At 47.8% G+C, this 18,966-nt stretch overlaps 1 pseudogene; it reads left to right on the top strand.

Annotated features, from left to right (window-relative positions):
• Nucleotides 1–4,053: 4,053 nt before the first annotated feature.
• Nucleotides 4,054–16,708, top strand: LOC127581507 (cytochrome P450 2J6-like; annotated as a pseudogene).
• Nucleotides 16,709–18,966: the final 2,258 nt, after the last annotated feature.

The following is an 18,966-nucleotide window of genomic DNA, read 5'->3' as shown; positions in this document are numbered from 1 at the left end:
GGAAGGGGAGGGGGAAGATGGGGAGAGGGGGAGGGGGAAGGGGAGGGGAAGGGGAAGAGGTGGGAGGGGAAGGGGAGGGGGAAAGAGGGGTCAGGGGAGTGAGGGGGTGAGGGGGCAGGGGGTGAGGGAGGGAGGGGGCGGAGAGGAGATGGTGTAGGGGAGGGCGGAGAGTGTAGGGGAGAGGACGGGGAGAAGGGAGGGTGTAGGGGAGGGGGAGGGGGACGGGGTAGGAAAGGGGGTTGAGGAGGGGAGGTGAAGGAGGGGTGGGGAATTGGAGGGCGGATGGGATTGGTGGGGGGAGGGGACAGCGGCTGCAACGTGTGGGTGCTGGGCAGAGGGAGTGGGCGGAGGAGGGGAAAGAAATTCGGTGACAACGGACGGGAGGGGGGTGGGTTGGGTGGGTGCAGGAGGAACTGGGAAGATCAGGAGGAGACAGAATGAGCACAGAGGGCGAGCATTTTGCCTGAAACTGGAGAAATCAACGTTCATGCCATCGGGGTGTGGACTCCCGAGGTAGGATATGAGGTGCTGTTCCTCTCGTTTGCGTTTAGTTTCTGTCTTGACCTGGTGTTGGATAAAGTTGGTATCGCAGCAGATATGAGATCATCACTGGTTTGCTCCTTTCTTCTGAGTTCGTGGTCTGGAGCCACGGGGACGCGGACGGGTCTGACCGTGTCTGGGTGAGCCCACCCCCACGTCTTGAATTTGCAACCTTCCGGAACATAATCCAAGCACTGACTTCTCATCGTCTCGATGTGAATGTTCGCATCGCAGAAGGAGACCATTCAACACCTTGGGCCTTGTACTAGCTCCACTTAAAATAAATCCAGCGAGTTCCACTCCCCTGCCCTCTCGTTACCCCGCAAATCTCTTTCCTTTCTGATCCTGCCGACCTCCCTTTAGATCTTCACTTCCAAATCTGCTCCCACTCCCTGCTCTGGCGGTGCACCCAGAGCCTTCCCTCTCCCGGCGTAAAACCGTCACCAGTGCTGGATCTCCGGCATCCTGTGTCCCCTGGTGCCTGACCGATGGGAAAAGTTTCTGGTGGCCCATATAAGGGTGTGTCTGTCTGTGTGTGTGTGTGTGTGTGTGTGTAACGCGGGAGGTGAGCTGGGTTTGGGCAGTGAGTGAGGTGGGTGCCGATCCGAGTGATGTTTGTCTTCCCCTGGCGCCCGGTGGGAAAGGCTGACCCAGGGGTTGTCTGCGTTCGGCTGAAGGTGCCGGACAGCGCAGCGGACACCAGGACAGTGAGGAAATGCAGATGCAGGAAACACTCAGCAGGTCCGGCAGCGTCTGGTGAAAGGGCCTCCTGGGAGGGGGGAGGGGAGGGGGAGGGGGGAAAGAGGACTGTGAGAGGGGAGGTGGGTAGGGGAGGGGGTGAGGGATGACGAAGGAGGGGGAGGGGAGGGAGGAGCGTGAAGGGGAGGGGAAGGGCAGAAGAGCCAGCAATGGAAATGTTTTGAACTGCTGCAATTTAGATTCAGATTACTTAAAATTCAGATTATTTAAAATCATGTGTAAATGATCATTTGTAAAGAAGTATTCAAGATCATTAACTTCACTGTAGTACTTAACACTGTTTACTTCCACGCGATGGTGTCACGAAACCAGGGTGACCACGGCCATGAGCTGCAAAACTTGTTATCTGGTCAATGAGTGAATGGGAGCAGTTAACTTGCAAGAACATTGAAAGTAGGAGATCTGAAATGCAGAGCAAGAAAACAAGCCCGACAGGTCAGGCCCGGTGTGTCCTGCACTCCCAGAGGAGAAAATGCAAACAAGCTGAGACAACGTCGCAGATGGTTGACTGATCCAGACAGAGAAATTAAGCTACCGGACCTTGTAGAATTCGATATTGAGTCCAGAAGACTGCAATGTGCTGCCCTTGTTTTCTCACACTGGTATTGGTATTGGTATTGGTTGATTATTGTCACTTGTACCGAGGTACAGTGAAAAGCTTGTTTTACAAACCGATCGTACAGGTCAATTCATTACACAGAGCAGTTACGTTGAGTTAGTACAAAGTGCATTGATGCAGTAGAGGTAAAAACAGTAACAGTACAGAGTAAAGTGTCACAGCTACAGAGAAAGTGCAGTGCAATAAGGTGCAAGGTCACAACAAGGTAGATCGTGAGGTCATAGTCCATCTCATTGTATAAGGGAACCGTTCAATATTCTTATCACAGTGGGGTAGAAGCTGTCCTTAAGTCTGGTGGTAACACTGACATGTGTTCCGCTTGGCCCTTTCCATCTCCCAGAACTCAGCCCAGAAACGTCTCCTTCCTCATTGGTCTAACCACATGCTGATCATGGAAATGCTCCTGACCATGGTTTGGAAACCCTTCCCTGAGCTCTGACGATATTCCAATCAATACGGCGGTAACTGAAGCCCCTCAATATCACCAATCTTTACACTCGTGCAATGTCCTTCCAGGTTTCCTCCTCCATCTCCCTCTCACTATGTGGTGGTCTCAGGAATCTCCCCAGTCACGTCATGGCTCCCTTCACACTTGAGCAAATGGATTCTCTCTTTGATCTCTCAAGGAGATTCTATCTCAGCACGAGATTCTTTTCCCTGAATCAGTGCTGTAACCTGACACATTTTCTCCTGCCTTATCTCCTGTGTCCAGGAATATTAAGTGATCATTCCTGTAATCTTGGAGCCGTGTGTATTTGATTACCACTGCTTCATAACCCATACAGCCTTCTGTGCATGCAGCTCATCAGCTCTATTGCCACAGTTTAACCTCTTCTGCCTTCCCCCTCCCCTTCACGCTCCTCCCACCCTCACCCCCTCCCATCCCCACCTCCCAGAAGGCCCTTTCACCAGACGCTGCCGGACCTGCTGAGTGTTTCCTGCATCTGCATTTCCTCACTGTCCTGGTGTCCGCTGCGCTGTCCGGCACCTTCAGCCGAACCCAAACAACCCCCGGGTCAGCCTTTCCCACCGGGCGCCAGGGGAAGACAAACATCACTCGGATCGGCACCCACCTCGCTCACTGCCCACACCCAGCTCACCTCCCGCGTTACACACACACACACACACACACACACACCCTTATATGGACCACCAGAAACTGTTGCCATCGGTCAGGCACCAGGGGACACAAGATGCCGGAGATCAGGCACTGGTGACGGTTTTATGCCGGGAGAGGGAAGGCTCTGGGTGCACCGCCAGGGCAGGGAGTGGGAGCAGATTTGGAAGTGAAGATCTAACGTGAGTTCGGGAGGATCAGAAAGGAACGAGATTTGCGGGGTAACGAGAGGGCAGGGGAGTGGAACTCGCTGGAATTATTTTAAGTGGAGCTAGTACAAGACCCGAGGTGTTGAATGGTCCATGAGAAGTCAGTGTTTGGATTATCTTCCAGAAGGTTGCAAATTCAAGACGTGGGGGTGGGCTCACCCAGACACGGTCAGACCCGTCCGCGTCCCCGTGGCTCCAGACCACGAACTCAGAAGATAAGGAGCAAACCAGAGATGAATATTGATTTCTCCAATTTTAGGCAAAATGCTCGCCCTCTGTGCTCATTCTGTCTCCTCCTGATCTCCCCAGTTCCTCCTGCACCCACCCAACCCACCCCCCTCCCGTCCGTTGTTCCCGAATTTCTTTCCCCTCCTCCGCCCACTCCCTCTGCCCAGCACCCACACGTTGCAGCCGCTGTCCCCTCCCCCCCACCAATCCCATCCGCCCTCCCCCTCCTCCCTCACCTCCCCTCAACCCCCTCTCCTACCGCCTACCTCTCCCACCAGCCCCTATCCCCCTCGCCAAACCCTTCCCCTCTCCACCCACCTCCCCTCCCTCCCCCCTCCCCTCTCTCCCCTGGCCCCTACACCCCCCTCCCCCCTCCCCTCGTTGGGTTCCAGGCTCCACCTTCCACTCCCAGCAGATCCCACCATCCAGAGCCCTTTCCTGCCTCCACCTATCACCTCCGAGCTTCTGCCGCTATCTCCACCCTTCCCTCCCTCCCTCCCTCCCACCACTCCATCTGTCCTTTAACTCCTCCTCACCAGCATCCACCTATCGTTTGCCAGCTCTTGCACCACCTCCCCCAACACCCCTTTATACCGACTCTGCCCCCTCTGCTCTTTCAGCCCAGGGGAAGGGTCTCGGTGCGAAACGTCGAGTGTCCGTTCCCCTCCACAGATGCCGCCCGACCCGCTGAGTTCCTCCAGCGTTTTGTTTCCTTTTCTGCTCCAGATTCCAGCTCCTGCAGCCTCTTGTCTCCAGGGCACAAGTGTGTGAGTGTGTCGGCTCAGTGCGGGGGTCTCCTCACCGACCGTGCGCCGTTTGTTCACTGCTCCCCCGCTCTGGAGAACATGGTGTTCGCGGCTCTATCGCACCTCCTGCCCAAGCTCTGTGACAGCTTCACGGTGCTGGCCGTGTTCTGCGCCGTCTTTTGCCTGGTCTTCGACTTCATGAAGAGGCGGAAGACGTGTGAGAACTACCCTCCCGGGCCCCGGGGGTTGCCTTTCGTCGGCAACATTCTGCAAGTGGACCTGAGCAACCCTCACGTGTCATTCGCAAAGGTAAAGGTTGGGAGAGGGTGAGTCTGTGTGAGGGAGCTGGGTCCCTCACCCCGGGGACACCTTTAACCCGGTTTGTTTCTCTTCTGCTGTCGAGTGAACTTTAAAACTTTTTTTACAGAGCAAGGCAACAGGCCTCTTCGGGCCAATGAGGCAGCGCCGCCCAGTTAGACCCACGTTACCTACTAACCCGTGAATCATGGCAAACGTAAACTGTAGATGCTGGAAATGTAAAACAAAAACAGAAAATGCCAGAAAAACGGAGGTCAGGACACATCTGTGGAGAGAAAAGCAGAATTAACGTTTCATGTTAATGACCCTGCACCCGAGTATTTCAGCTGTTTTTCAACTGTAGAAATAATCCTGTTTGCCAAACTATTTGACTCAAAGCAAAAGTTCCGTGCCGTATGACTCTGACTTTCAGTTTAACTGACCGAAGAATTCAGTGGATCAAATAGCATCCGTGGATTCAAAGGGATGGTTAGCCATATTATGATGGTTCGTTGGACAGGTGTATTTTTTCACATTAAAGGTTTAAAATCAGATCTTTAAAACAAAACTCAGTCACATTACCAGAAATCGGCACAAAGCATGCACAGAACTGAAATGTCATTGCTACTTAAATTTGAAATGCTATAGCTACATTACATATTGAAATTGTTATTGAGCAGTTAGTTATTGTACAATCTATTCCTGTAAGCGATTCAAATGAATACAAATTCTGCCATGTAAAACAAATGCTTCTGATACAGGACACATTAAAAAAAACTTTGTTTACAGCACAGTAACAGGCCCTTCCTGCCCAACGAGTCCGCACCACCCATTTCAACCCATGTTAACCTACTTGTAGGTCTCCGGAATGTGGGAGGAAACCGGAGCACCCGGAGGAAACCCACGCGGACACGGGGAGAACGTACAAACTCCTTACAGGCAGCGACGGGAATTGAACCCCTATCACTGGCGCTGTAATAGTGTCGCGCTCAGCGCTGCGCTACCGGGCCGCCCCTGGAACTTCTGATCAAGAACAATATAACTGAATTCTTACTCCGCAACTTCTACTTTTGATCCAGTTTTTTTTACACAAATCTCAGTTTTTGCAATACTGCTGCCACCACCTCCAATGCAGTTGAGACATGAAGCCAAATCTGCAGGGCATCCAGACCTCTCCTTCCACCGGGACACCCCCACCGGGCCTGTTACCTTCGCTGCACCTTTTGATAGCCGACTGTCGGTGCCACATCAGCCCTCTTGACATTTCTGCCCTCCTCACCCACTCCAACCTCACCCCTTCCGAACGGTCTGCTCCCCACTCCCTCTGCACCAACCCTGACATTCTCATCAAACCAGCTGACATTGGTGGTACTGTGGTAGTCTGGCGCACTGATCTCTACCTTGCAGAGGCCAGACACCAACTCTCGGACACTTCCTCCTACCCTACCCCGAACTATGACCCCACCGAGGACCACCGGGATGTGATCTCCCGCACCATCACGGACAACGTCACCTCGGGAGATCTCCCCCCACAGCTACCAACGTGATAGTCCCACAACTTAGGACTGCCTGCTTCTATCTTCTCCCCAAGATCCACAGGAAGGACTGTCCCAGCAAAGCAATTGTCTCCAAATGCTCTTGCCTGATGGAGCTTGTATCCTTTTACCTGGACACTATCCTGTTCACCCTGCCCCAATCTGTTCCCACCTACGTCTGTGACACATCACACGCTCTCCAACTCTTCCATAGCTTTAAGTTCTCCAGCACGCACAACCTCATCTTCACCATGGACGTCCAGTCGCTATGTACTTCCGTTCACCATCATGACAACTTCTCTGCCTTCCAAAAAGGTGTAGCTATGGGCACTCGCATGGGCCCGAGCTATGCCTACCTTCTCATTGGCTACATTGAACAGTCTCTGTTCCAAGCCGACTCCAGCCCCATTCCTCAACTTTCTCTGCTATATCAACGATTCCATTGGTGTCACCACTTGTACCAATGCGGAACTTGACAGTGTCATAAATTTCACCACTCATTTTCACCCAGCTCTCCAATTCACTTGGACTATCTCTGACACCTCTCTCTCCTTGCTCAATCTTTCCGTCTCCATCTCAGGAGATTCCTTATCCATTGTTATCTTCTACAAACCCACTGATGCCCACAGCTACCTCGATCTCGGCTCCTCCCACCCTGTCTCTTGCAAGGACGCTCTCCCTTTTTCTCCTTTTCTCCACCCCCAACATATCCGCTCCCATGATGAGGCTTTCCACTCCAGGACATCCGAGATGTCCAATTTCTTATCTGACCGGAGCTTCCGGCCGACTGTGGTTGAGAGAGCTGCCACCCGTATCTCTGCCATTTCCCATAGCTCCGCTCTAACCCCCACCCCTCCCAGACCCAACAGGAATGGGGTGCCCCTTCTCCCCACATTTCAACCCTCCAGCCTACGTATCCAACACATCATTCACCACCACTTCCGCCATCTCCAACGGGACCCCCCCACTAAGCATATCTTCCCCTCCCCACCCCTTTCTGCCTTTCACAGGAACTGCTCTCTCTGCAACTCCCTCATTCACTCCTGCCCCTCCACCCCACCCATCCCACTCCCACCCTGGGAACTTTGCACTGCCCCCCCCATAGGTGCCACACCTGCCCCTACACCACCTCCATCACCTCCATGCAGGGACCCAAGCACTCCTTTCAGGTGAGACAGAGATTCACCGGCACTTCCCTTCATATCATCTGCTGCATTTGGTGCTCCAAGTGTGGCCTCCTTTATAATGGTGAGACCAAACGCAGACTAGGTGACCATTTCGCAGAACATCTTTGTTCTATCCGTAACCGCGACCTGCATCTTCCCGTAGCCTGTCACTTTAACTGCCCCCTCCCATCCCATCACTGATCTTACAGTCTGCAGCCTCCTCCATTGCCAGGAGAATTCCAAGCGCAAACTGGAGGAACAGCACCTCACTTTCTCTCTTGGAACCTTGCAGCCTAATGGCATGAAGATTGAATTTTCCCACTTCAGGTAATCCCCACCCCCTCTAAACCCCAACACACCACCCGCCCCCCACCCTCCACCATGATTCTTCTCTTCTTCCCTTTCCTAGCCTTTTATTCGTCTCTCTCCTTACCTATGACCAATCCCCTGGTGGACCTGTACTCCCCTCCTCCCCCGCACCTGCCTATCACTATCTCTCACCTCATCTACCTGTCACCACCTTGTGCCCACCCTGCCTCCCCTCTTTTGTCCACCTAGCACTGCTCTGTATTTCCCTCCAATATATCGGGCTTCCCCTTTTCCTATCTTCAGTTCTGAAGAGGAGTCCTGACCCGAAGCGTTGACCGCCTGCTTTTCTCCACGGATACTGCCTGGCCTGCTGAGTTCCCCCAGCGTCGTCGTGTTTTTCATTTAGATGTCGGCATCTGTAGTCCCTTTGTTTCTCCAATCTGGAGTGATGTCACTTCACGACACTCAGGGAATTCTTTCCTGGATTAGGCACCAACTTTTCAAATTTTCCGAGAAATCCATCTGGATTGAAGCCTGATCCAGTCAAACTGATATTTGATGTTCCCATGCATTCCCTCCACACACATTTCAGTGCTGTCTCCTCGATTAATTTCCCCCTGCGCAAAGCTTCAGTAATAAAAGATTAGCAAATACACTGGGAAAACTGAGAGAAAATCAGTTTATATTTAAAAACATGATAATGCTAATCTGAAACAGATCTCTCTCAAATATTTGAGAAGGGACAGGTGAGCTTCCTGCATCTTGATGTCATACCAAACCTTTTAAAACTTAGAGCATGGGAAGTATAGTTGAAGCTGTCCGTTCCACAGTTGGAGCTGTCCACAGGCCGACGAAAGCAGGTTCTCAAATTTTAACATTTGAACTAGAAGTCTGAGAAATAAAATCTAGGAATCTTCCTCACGTTACACTCAGACAAGGTAATAAAAATAACAAACTTAAAGTTCATATCACATTTGATTAAATCTGTACCATCAAAACACTTGAACACGTTTATTCCACATTGCAGACAGAATTTTGTGGAGTAGGGGAATGAAGATTGGCAAAAGGGAAAGATAAACCAAGTCAGTTCAGTCTCCAATACTGTTCACGTTCTAAATGCTGGAGATAATCATTTGGAAATAAGTCCAGTACTAACCAATCCGTTTTACCACAAAAGCAAGAGCACTGTAGGAGAAGCAGAAAATGACCTCACGGTGCAAGAATTCCTTTGCAATCTCCTCCACTGCAACAACAAACTCTACAAGGCAAAGATCACCTGAATCCAAAGATAAAGAAACAGGGTGTCTGCAATCTCACCTCTCCCCACCCTTGACCAGTACCAGTGATTAATCCACCAGCTCCTGATTTGCAATAATCCTTCAGTGGACTAGTCTATCTCTACAGCAGTGTCACCTAAAGAAAAGCATATCAGCAGCCTTAAGAAGCACGCCCAATAAAAACCGAGTCTCGTACCGCCAATAAAACAGTAAAGGTAAAAGAGGTACATTTGCATGTGTATGATCCAAGACGATTAAATAAAGACTCTTTCCTCGCCAGGACGTGGAGGAGGGTGCGGTCCACACCCCCAGGTCCATCCTGTCAGTTCTGTCTCCTTTACACCTGTTCCCTTTCATCCTCCAGTTTCCCTTAGCTCCCTATCTCCCTTCAATATACCCGTTTTTAGTTCTCTGCTTCTTGCTCCGGGCTGGGATGGAGTTTGCGGCAAAGCGGAAGTAAACACTTGCAGAAGTTGGATGCCTGAAAGAAACAGAGCGCTGGAAATACTCAACAGGTCAGGCGGCATCTGGGGAGATAAACTGCTGTGACTTTTCATCAGAATCTGCTCTCCGTTGGTTACCTCTGGTTCAGTTAATCAATTCTCTCTTTCCTTTTCTGATCCTTTTGTTATCTGGGTTGCTCTCCTCCCCTTTTCCATCTTACTTGTTTCCCATCACACCGTTTCCTTAAACTCGACACTCCGTATTGTCCCCCAGTTTATGGGACAGGCTGGCAGGTTTGCACTGAGTTCTTCCAGTGAGTTCAGGATTCCGGCAGCATGTAAGGGGAATTAACACTGCTTCCTGGCCGTACTCCATCACTGGACTTTCCTTGGGGTTTCTCTGGAGCGCAGCTGCAGCCTGCAGAGTTACCACCAGCAAGGGGATCAGTTTAAACCCTGGTACAGGAGCAGCATCGCGATTTGAGTTCAGGGATAACTCTGTGTGGGACGCAGATAATTTATAGCTAAATCACATCTTAAAGAATTATTTTTAATTGTTCTGTGTTTTCAAGTATGTTTAAATGTTTTGATTTTTAACATTTGTATTTTTTAAAACAGTTAATGGATTGAGTATTTTAATGTTTCCTGAATGTTTCTCGATGTTTCTCAGTGTTTTGACTGCCGAGGGGAAAGGACCGAAATCTCCTGAAAGCGACTCGGGCTGAAGACCATAGGCTTCACCTTGCTCCCCCTCAGATTATACGAATTTATCAATTAAGAACAGGAGAAGGACATTCGTCCCCTCGTGCCTGCTGCACTATTCATTGTGTCGTGGTGATCTTTCAACACAGCAGCACTGTCCTGCAGTTGATTCCTTTAAATATCCAACAATCTACGACCTCTGTCTTGAACATCCTCAGTGAATGGATGCACAACCGCTCTCTGGTGTTGATCTATCTTACAAAGATCTATCGTGCATTGCAGAAGGCTTGATTTCAAATTGCCAATCCCACAGTTGTCAACACCACTTGGATAATGTCCAGAGAGTAAATTACATAGGGAGACAATTTTGGCAATTAGACAACTTGCCCAAACTTCCTTTCATTAATTTAAATGGAAGTAGATTACTACTGTTGAGTTGAATGGCATGCAACCCTGTTTAACCAGATCTGTCTTTGTGAGCCTACCCTGTAATATTGGTATTATTGTCACGTGTATCAAGGTACAGTGAAAAACTTCTGTTAGCGTGCCATCCAGACAAATCATGCCACCCAAAGTTACATCAAGGTAGTAAAAACAAAAGCAGAAAACAGAATATAGTGTTACAGGTACAGAGAAAGTTCAGCGCAGGTAAACAAATGAAGCGCCTTGACGAGGTAGATTGGGAGTTCCATTCAAGAGGGAGAAGGTAGAAAAGAGAATGACCAGGGTGGGAGGGGCCCTTGATTATATTGGATACTTTCCCGAGGCAGTTGGAAGCGTAAACTTTGAACGATGGACTGAGCTGTGTCCATAATTCTTCAGTTTCTTGCGGTCTTGGAACAGCAGTCGCCATACCAAGCACTGATGCATCTGGATAGATGCTTTCAGAGGTACATCTGTAAAAATTGGTGAGGGTGATTGGGGACATGCCGAATTTCCTTAACCTTCTGAGGAAGTAGAGAGAATTCTTGGCCGTAGCATCCACTGGGTTGGACCAGGACAGACTTTTGATGATATTTACACCGAGGAACTTGAAGCTCTCAACCATCTCCTCCTCAGCACAATTGCTTCCTGAAGTCAGTGAAGTAAAGATTATAATTGATCATCCTCTGGCAATCGGCTGTGTAATGGTAACAAGATTTTTGACAAGAGCTTCAGATATCAGATTGAAGATTATGATCGAACTGCAACACTCCTGGTGCAATGATCAGCGGCCTGTGAAACTTGGATAATCCTTTTGTGGCAATATTCATTTGAAATCCATGTTAAACATCAACAAGTTGTATTTACACTTTAGCAAACTCTTCACCTTTAACTTCTGGATCAACTTGCTCTACAAGTGCTGTTATACTGAGAATGTCCATAGTTTACCGTGCTTTAAACCTGGTAGCATCCAACTCTGGTGCAAACATATGCCTAATTTTAGTGTGCTTTTAGATTCCTTTCTTTTAGGCTCTTCCAGTTTTCTTGAGGCCGTGCGTAGATTTCTCCTAAAATGTTACTCAATAGTTTGGATCTCCCAAGGGAAAGCAATAAAGGGGCACATCAGGTACACAACCAGTAGTGCAAAACACGTTTCTCTGCATCAGAGAGGAGCAATGTTGAAACGATGCCTTAATACAGAAGAATATCTATCGACAATAAAGTAAGTTTCTAGCTTGCATCTCTACATATCCCTGGCATGTTCCCCATGATCCTGCAGCATCCTTACTTTCTTATAAGGTTAAGGAGGTTTAGCAAGGCAAAGAAAACTCTATCAAACTTTTAGAGATGTACAGTTGAAAATGTCCTGACTGGTTGCATCATGGTCTGGTACGGCAATTCGAATGCACTGAAAATGTAATGAGAATTTTTAAAAATTCTTTCCTTCTTCTGACTCAGTAGCAAGAGGTATTTGCAAACAAAGGAGGAAATTATATGCACATTAAACGTTACAAAAACAACTTCATTAGAATTATTCAAGAACTACTTATTAACCACTTCAAAAAAACGACAGGAAGGACAGAATACAAAGAATACTTTTCAACCACTCTGAACCGCTCTACACAGTGCTTGAGGGCACCCCAGGTGTTCGACAGGCATTTCTGCTGTTCTCTCTCTCTCTCTCTTTTTCTCTCTCTCGCTCTCTCTCTCTCTCTTCCTCTCTCTCTCACATCAGGCAGCCAACTTGTCCTCACAACTTGTCCTGTAAATTTCTTCAGCAAGCACATAGCAGGGTGAGGGGAGGGAGGGGTGGGGGGGAAGATGCCACAATGCATACAGCACAGGACAAGACTGACCAATTATTTAACATCCAGCCAGGGCAAGCAGATTGAGCAATCCATTCCAGAAATTACTTTTCGATCCACACGTTTGCACACACTAAGGAAGAATCAAATATCACTTCTAGAAAATTCAATTCTCTTCATACAGTCTGAAGCTGCAGAGAGTAGTGGACTCAGCCCAATACCTCACGGGCACATTGAAAGTATTTACAAGAGGAATTGCCTCAAGAAGGCAACATCCATCATCAAAGATCCCCGCCATCTGGGCCATGCCATCTTCTTGCAGCTACCATCAGGCAGGAGGTACAGAAGCCTCAAGTCCCATACCACCAGGTTCAAGAACAGCAGTTAATGAAGCCATCAATTGATATGTTCACCCTGTTCTCTTTGTCCTATCCATCCACACACACACACACACACACACACACACACACACACACACACACACACACACACACACACACACACACACACACACACACACACACACACACACACACACACACAGAGTAGATATCCCTCTCCCTACATCACAGATGTTTCAATCCTGTCAGCTGAAACTTTGTGTCCTTCACAAAGTGCTCAGCGGCAAATAAACAGACAGCAGATTATTGGATCTGACGTTGCCAATTCTGCCCGTCACATCCTGTCTTGATTTTGTATTTCTGTCAAAATTAACTTTTTTGTTTATTATTTTAAGAAAAATCAGAGAATGGAAAAGAATGTATTGAATTTCAAACCCTGTCTCTGTTGCAGTTGGCGAATGCGTTCCCCTTCCTGTGTTCCCTCCCAGGGACACAGAACAAAATATTTCAAAATCACGAGAACATCATTCAGTTTTTGCAAGATATAGTCACGAGGCATAAGGAATCATGGGATCCACATGATATCAGGGACTTCACTGATGCTTTCTTAGCAGAACAAGAGAAGGTAGGTGATGATTAGAGGCTCATCAGGTTGTATTTCCCAACCTTTTCCAGGGAAGGTAACTGCAGCACCCTACACACAGTATTGTTTGCCTGGCCTTTGGTAACAAGGCCAGATCTCTTGCACAACATTCCAGGTGCTAATATAACTGGAACACAATGTCTCTACACAAACACTCGTGTAATATCTTTGCATGTTAACAGCAGCTTAACTTTTAGTGAGTCAACATAGCGTTGCGCAGTACAGGAACAGACCCTTTGGCCCACTACGTCCATGCTGACCATTACCTTTATCTATACATGTCCCATTTCCCCACATTTGGTCCGTAGCTTCACAAGGGCACACCGTTCCCTCTGAACACTCACGCTTTTCAATCCCTCGCCATCTAAAAATACTCTGCCCATCTCCGCTAATCCCAATCTCTCGATTCCTTCCCTTTCACACGCAGCTTCCTATGCTCCAGTGAGAACAATCCCAGCCTATCCAATGTCTCCTTGTAACTGCAGCCATCCTCTCCTAGAATGTCTTGGCCACAACTGAGTGCTCATTTGTCACCTCACCAGTATATTATACTGTTTCCAGACACTTTTAAAGCAGGATGACTGAACTTCAGCACTGTTCCTATGATCACCTTTGATTCTGCATACTAACGCTGGTTTTCATAATTGCATCATAGATGAAGAACACACCGAATATGATTTCCCTGGAGAGCAAGATGATTGCGTGAGTAATTGGCCTCTTTGCTGCAGGTACAGAGACCACCTCCACCACCCTGAACTGGAGCTTGCTCTTCATGGTGCTACATCCAGATGTCCAGTGTAAGTGTAACAACATCTTTGCCAGTCCCATTACCAAGTGTGCACTGGTGTGGATGGAAGGTGGGGAGAAAGAGTTCAACAGTGTCAAAAGAGGGAGAAGAAGGTGATGAGGAAAAGTTTCAGTTAATTTTCAGGCTAAAGATCCAATTATCAGCACCAGGTTTCGAAATCACAGTTCATGAAAACCCATTATCTAAGAACTTATCCCACTGGTGTTTATCGGACCTTGCAATGTACAAATTGGTTGGTGTACTTTCTAACATACAACAGTGACGACATTGCCGAAATTTCTTTTAGCAATAAGACTCTGTGGGAGTTCTTGGGTGAATGAATGAGACGACTAAAACACAAGTTCCTTCTTTCAAATGAAGCTCAAAATTTCTGTTCTTGTTTTGTTTCTGCAGCTCAGGTCCACGAGGAGATTGACAGAGTGATTGGGAAGGAGCGAAGGCCAAAGCTGGAAGACCGGGAGGAAATGCCATTCCCTAATGCTGTTATCCATGAAATCCAACGCTGAGGGAATATTGGTCCAATTTCACTACCCCATCAAACCTACAGAGTTACCAAGGTCATGGGTTACACCATCCCTAAGGTACAATCTGGAGTTAATCTTCAATGCTCAGCTCCTTTTCTGACCCTCAAAACGCCAGATGAGTCTGAAAGCACAGTTACCTAAAAATTGGGCTTTGGAAGTTGTTGGTGTGCCAAATGGGCGCTATTGCCCACAGGTCTTTCCTACAAACCATTGTGAAGTTATCCAGAAGTACCTGAAATATATCAGTGTGTTGTTCACCCAGAATTATGCAGTAAAATGGGAGCTGAGCTATTTTACAAGGCACACAACCCGATTTAGTGGAATGACACACACTTTGCAATATACCAACCCCACAAGGATGTTGGCCCTCAAAGACACCCTCTCCCAGTAAACACAGACATCAGCAACACCTAGTGGGGGGAAGGGTCGACAGCGAGGGAGTGTGGGCGGAGTGCCTCAGGTGTGTATAACTGACTGATTGAGTGAGAGGAAGAGGGAGGGCGATAGAGAGAGTGTGCCAGTGTGAATGAACACCTTTATATGGCTTTACATGTCTTCCATTATATGCTTAAATCATGGAACTGTGAAACTTCTTGTGACATTACTGCATGATACAGAGATTGTTGCTGCAGCCAACACACCACTGACTACCTCCTGCAGAACTCTCCTAGAGGCAGCCATTCAGTGACTCCTGGCTCCATGCAGCAGAGGGTCTCCCTGTGCTCTATTCTTTACATTTGTGCTAACAGGTCTCCCAAAGCATTGCTCACAGACCATATGCTCCAGGTAGCAGTGAGGAAGAAGTGTACTGCAGAGTTAGATTGAATATCTTCTGCTGATGATGGGTCATTGGGACTGCAAGTCATAGCTCTGAATCTAAAGGCCAGAATACAAGACTCCTCCTCATTGCTTGGAGGGCCTGTTATAAATATGTCTCTTTCAATGTCTTTTAGGGAACAACAGTCATTCCAAATCTTTCCTCGACCTTGTTTGATGAAGACATTTGGTCGACTCCACATCAGTTCAATCCGGGACACTTCCTCAACTCGGATGGGAACTTTGTGAAGCCAGAAGCCTTCATCCCATTCTCTGCAGGTAAGGTGGGATTTGCGGATCATTAAACGTACCAGAAGGCAGAGCTGCGGTTGTGGATATCCAGCTCCATCTCCCGCGCTCCGCAGAGGGAGGCTGATGGCTTATTGCTGGATTTGTAAAATTCACCTCATTAACTTCTAAATGTAACTGCCGAAAGCCTTTATGGTCACCCCAGTGCTGAAGAGTACATCTTATATTGACTAAAGACAATCAGTAGAATAAACATTTGCTTAACTTTGATAAAGGCTGGAAGTGCACTACTTCTGTATGAAATTACACAGGGTTGGATAAGGCAGATGATATTAGGACTTCAAGCCATTGTTGTTCAATCAGTGTGACCTGGCAGTGATCTTCAGTCCCTCTCTTGGGACAATAATCACTCCTGCCCCTCTCCCAACAGGTCATCGTGTGTGTTTGGGGGAGCAGCTGGCAAAGACGGAGCTCTTCATCTTCTTCACGTCCATGCTCCAACGATTCACGTTCCATCTCCTGGAAAATGAGCCAAGGTTGAGCTACAGGGATGCCAGGTTGAGCTACAGGGATGCCAGATTCGGATCCGATACTGTCGACTCCCGTATCGGCTCTGTGTTAAAGCCAGATTGTGATGGATATTCACATTTTACTAAACTCAGCGTTTTCGCATAGCAAAAGAAACTCTCTCAGATTAATATGTTTATTGTTAATTTTTAACGAGTACTATTTAGCCATCCTCTTGGGAAACAGCACTGTCCAGGCTCAGAGAAGCCTATTGGTGACTTCACTGAGAGTGCGACCTAATCAGAAGGAACAACATTGTCTCTGTTAGCCGAAGGATCCAGCCATCTGACCTGATCAATGCAGTTGTGAAAACATCACATGCAGATGAGGTTGTCACTAGATGACTGGCAAAAAATGATACAAGCATTAGAAGGGAGTAAAGGTGGGGAGGAGTTCCGGAGATGAAGACACAGAGTCCACTACTCAAACTCGACCCGAGGAGGATCTCTTCCCAGATCCTCCTTTCTGCGACGGACGACATGTTCGTCTGCAACTCATTGGTATGGTTTTCTAGCTTGTAAGGTTTGTACTTGTGTTTGGAAATCCTTTGCAGAATTACAATCTCTGTTAGAATTTACTCCTCAAATAAATGTGCTCCATTTGAAAAAAATTAAGTGTGTTTAATCTGTTTTGTTCGCTGGAGGCATCTCCTCCTTGTTCGGGAGGGGGAACCCACCGCTCAAAATGCTGATTATTGACTACTAAACCCCTTCAGAAAAGAGACTAAATGGTTAAGTAAATTAGTCTTTGATACAGTATAATCTCCCCAAAGAGAGGGTACTGATAGACACCTATAACTATAAAACTTAAGGTCTTGGCTTGAGTTTAGGACTCGAGAACGGATGCACTCAATAACTTCATAGATAGCGCCCAACGTGGCGCACATTTATGAAAAGAAAGTATGTATTGTTATCAATTTGTAGTTATCCAATTCAAAGCTCACTGGAGAAGTGCAGCAGCACACCACCCAGTACTGTAAATGGCTGATGTCCTGGTTCCAGTAACTTCTCATGTAAATGCTGGTCAATGTAATGAATGTGTTAATAGTATAACAGAAATATGGAATAATAGAACCGATGCTCCTGAAATTGAGCAGAATAGAGAAAAACCACTTCCACACTTGTCCACATGGAAGACTATCTGTGAATTTTTATTGACTCGACCATTAATACAGGTGTCACAAATCCCGGGACATACTACAGGCCACTTCCACTGCAATGGAATAAGTTAGCCGATGAACAAGCAAAACAAGTTGTCAGGTACACTCAATATCATCACAAGGTAAGATGTGTACAGGGGAAACAAGGAGAGATATTCTTCTCTAACTTGCAAGTTATCAATGCAGTAACTGGTTGTCTATATTTTTAAGTATGAAAACCACACTGATGCATGTGATTCCATAAGTAGCTTTCACAGGAACATTTCAGGTGGCGCTGCAGAGCAAGGCCCTCCAGCTTCTAGCATCTAAACTCTGGTTCAACTGAAACCATCTTCACAGAGCTGGGGGAAAAGCCATCCGCAGATGGTTCTTATTGAAAGTTATGTGCAACAGGTCGACGAGCAACACTCTTTCATGTAAAGAACCTGGGAGCAGCCAAAGACTGCAAGGAGGACACTGATGGGTTTAAAAGGCATGTGGGTAAACTGTGGCAAGAGACCTGATGAGCTGCATGCACAGAAAGCTGTATGGCTTATGATGCAGTGGTAATCATTTAAACATGGCTCCAAGGTTACAGGAATGATCACTTAATATTCCTGGACACAGGAGATAAGGCAGGAGAAAATGTGTCAGGTGACAGCACTGATTCAGGAAAAAGAATCTCGTGCTGAGATAGAATCTTCTTTTTATTCCAAGGTAAACTTTATTCATAATAAAAGACAAACGATGTACAATTATAAAACAGTGCAAGCCTTTACATTCATTAGTGTTACCTCTTTATATAAAAAAATCAGCACCGATGCCACAGGTGTGGCTCCCTGGGGGCTACCCAGTCCCGTATTTACAATATGTGGGGGCTTTCTCGCCTGACACCGCCCCTCCCTCTCCTGTGGCAGAAGAACCCAAAACTGTAGTCCTTCCCCACCGAGCCTTTTATGTTGGCTGCACCCAGCTTCAGTGCCCCTCATCACGTACTCCTGCAGCCTGGAGTGTGCCAATCGGCAGCATTCCCCGACAGACATCTCGCAGTGCTGGAAGACCAGCAAGTTTCAGGCAGACCAATGGGTGTCTTTCACTGAGTTGGTGACATTGCAGCAGCAGTTGATGTCCGTCTCTGTGTGTGTCCCCGGGAACAGCCCGTAGATCAGTGAATCCGCTGTTACGCAGCTGCCGGGGATGAAACGTGACAAGGACCCAGGCATCTTTCAACAAACCCTCCTCGCAAACCCACAACCCGCAAAGAGGTGGGCGACCATCTCGTCCCCTGCGCAGTCCTCGCTATGGGAGTGAGGTTCCGACCATGCAGGACGGATCTGACTGGGAGGGCCCCTCTCACCGCCAGCCAAACGAGGTCTTGGTGCTTGTTGGTGAGTTCTGGCGATGAGACATTCTGCCAGGTGGTCTGGACAGTCTGCTCAGGTAAACAACCCACAGTATCCATCGCTTCACACTGCGCACGTTTAGAGATGCTAGTTTTATCTCCATGACTCTTTTGGAGTTCAGTTCCAGTTACACAGTCCATTTTCATTTGTCCTGGGCCGTCATGCCCACAGCTTTGATGAACTACCTCACCGATTCCAGGCTCAGGTACTGGGAGGGGATGAGTTACTGCATTGATCAATTGCAAGTTAGAGAAGAATATCTCTCCTTGTTTCACCTGTTCACATCTTACCTTGTGATGCTA

This window comes from Pristis pectinata, chromosome 21, assembly GCF_009764475.1.
Source record: "Pristis pectinata isolate sPriPec2 chromosome 21, sPriPec2.1.pri, whole genome shotgun sequence".
NCBI classification, from domain to species: Eukaryota; Metazoa; Chordata; class Chondrichthyes; order Rhinopristiformes; family Pristidae; genus Pristis; species Pristis pectinata.
Note: the sequence above shows the minus strand (reverse complement) of the source record. Positions and strands in the feature narration are given on the sequence as shown.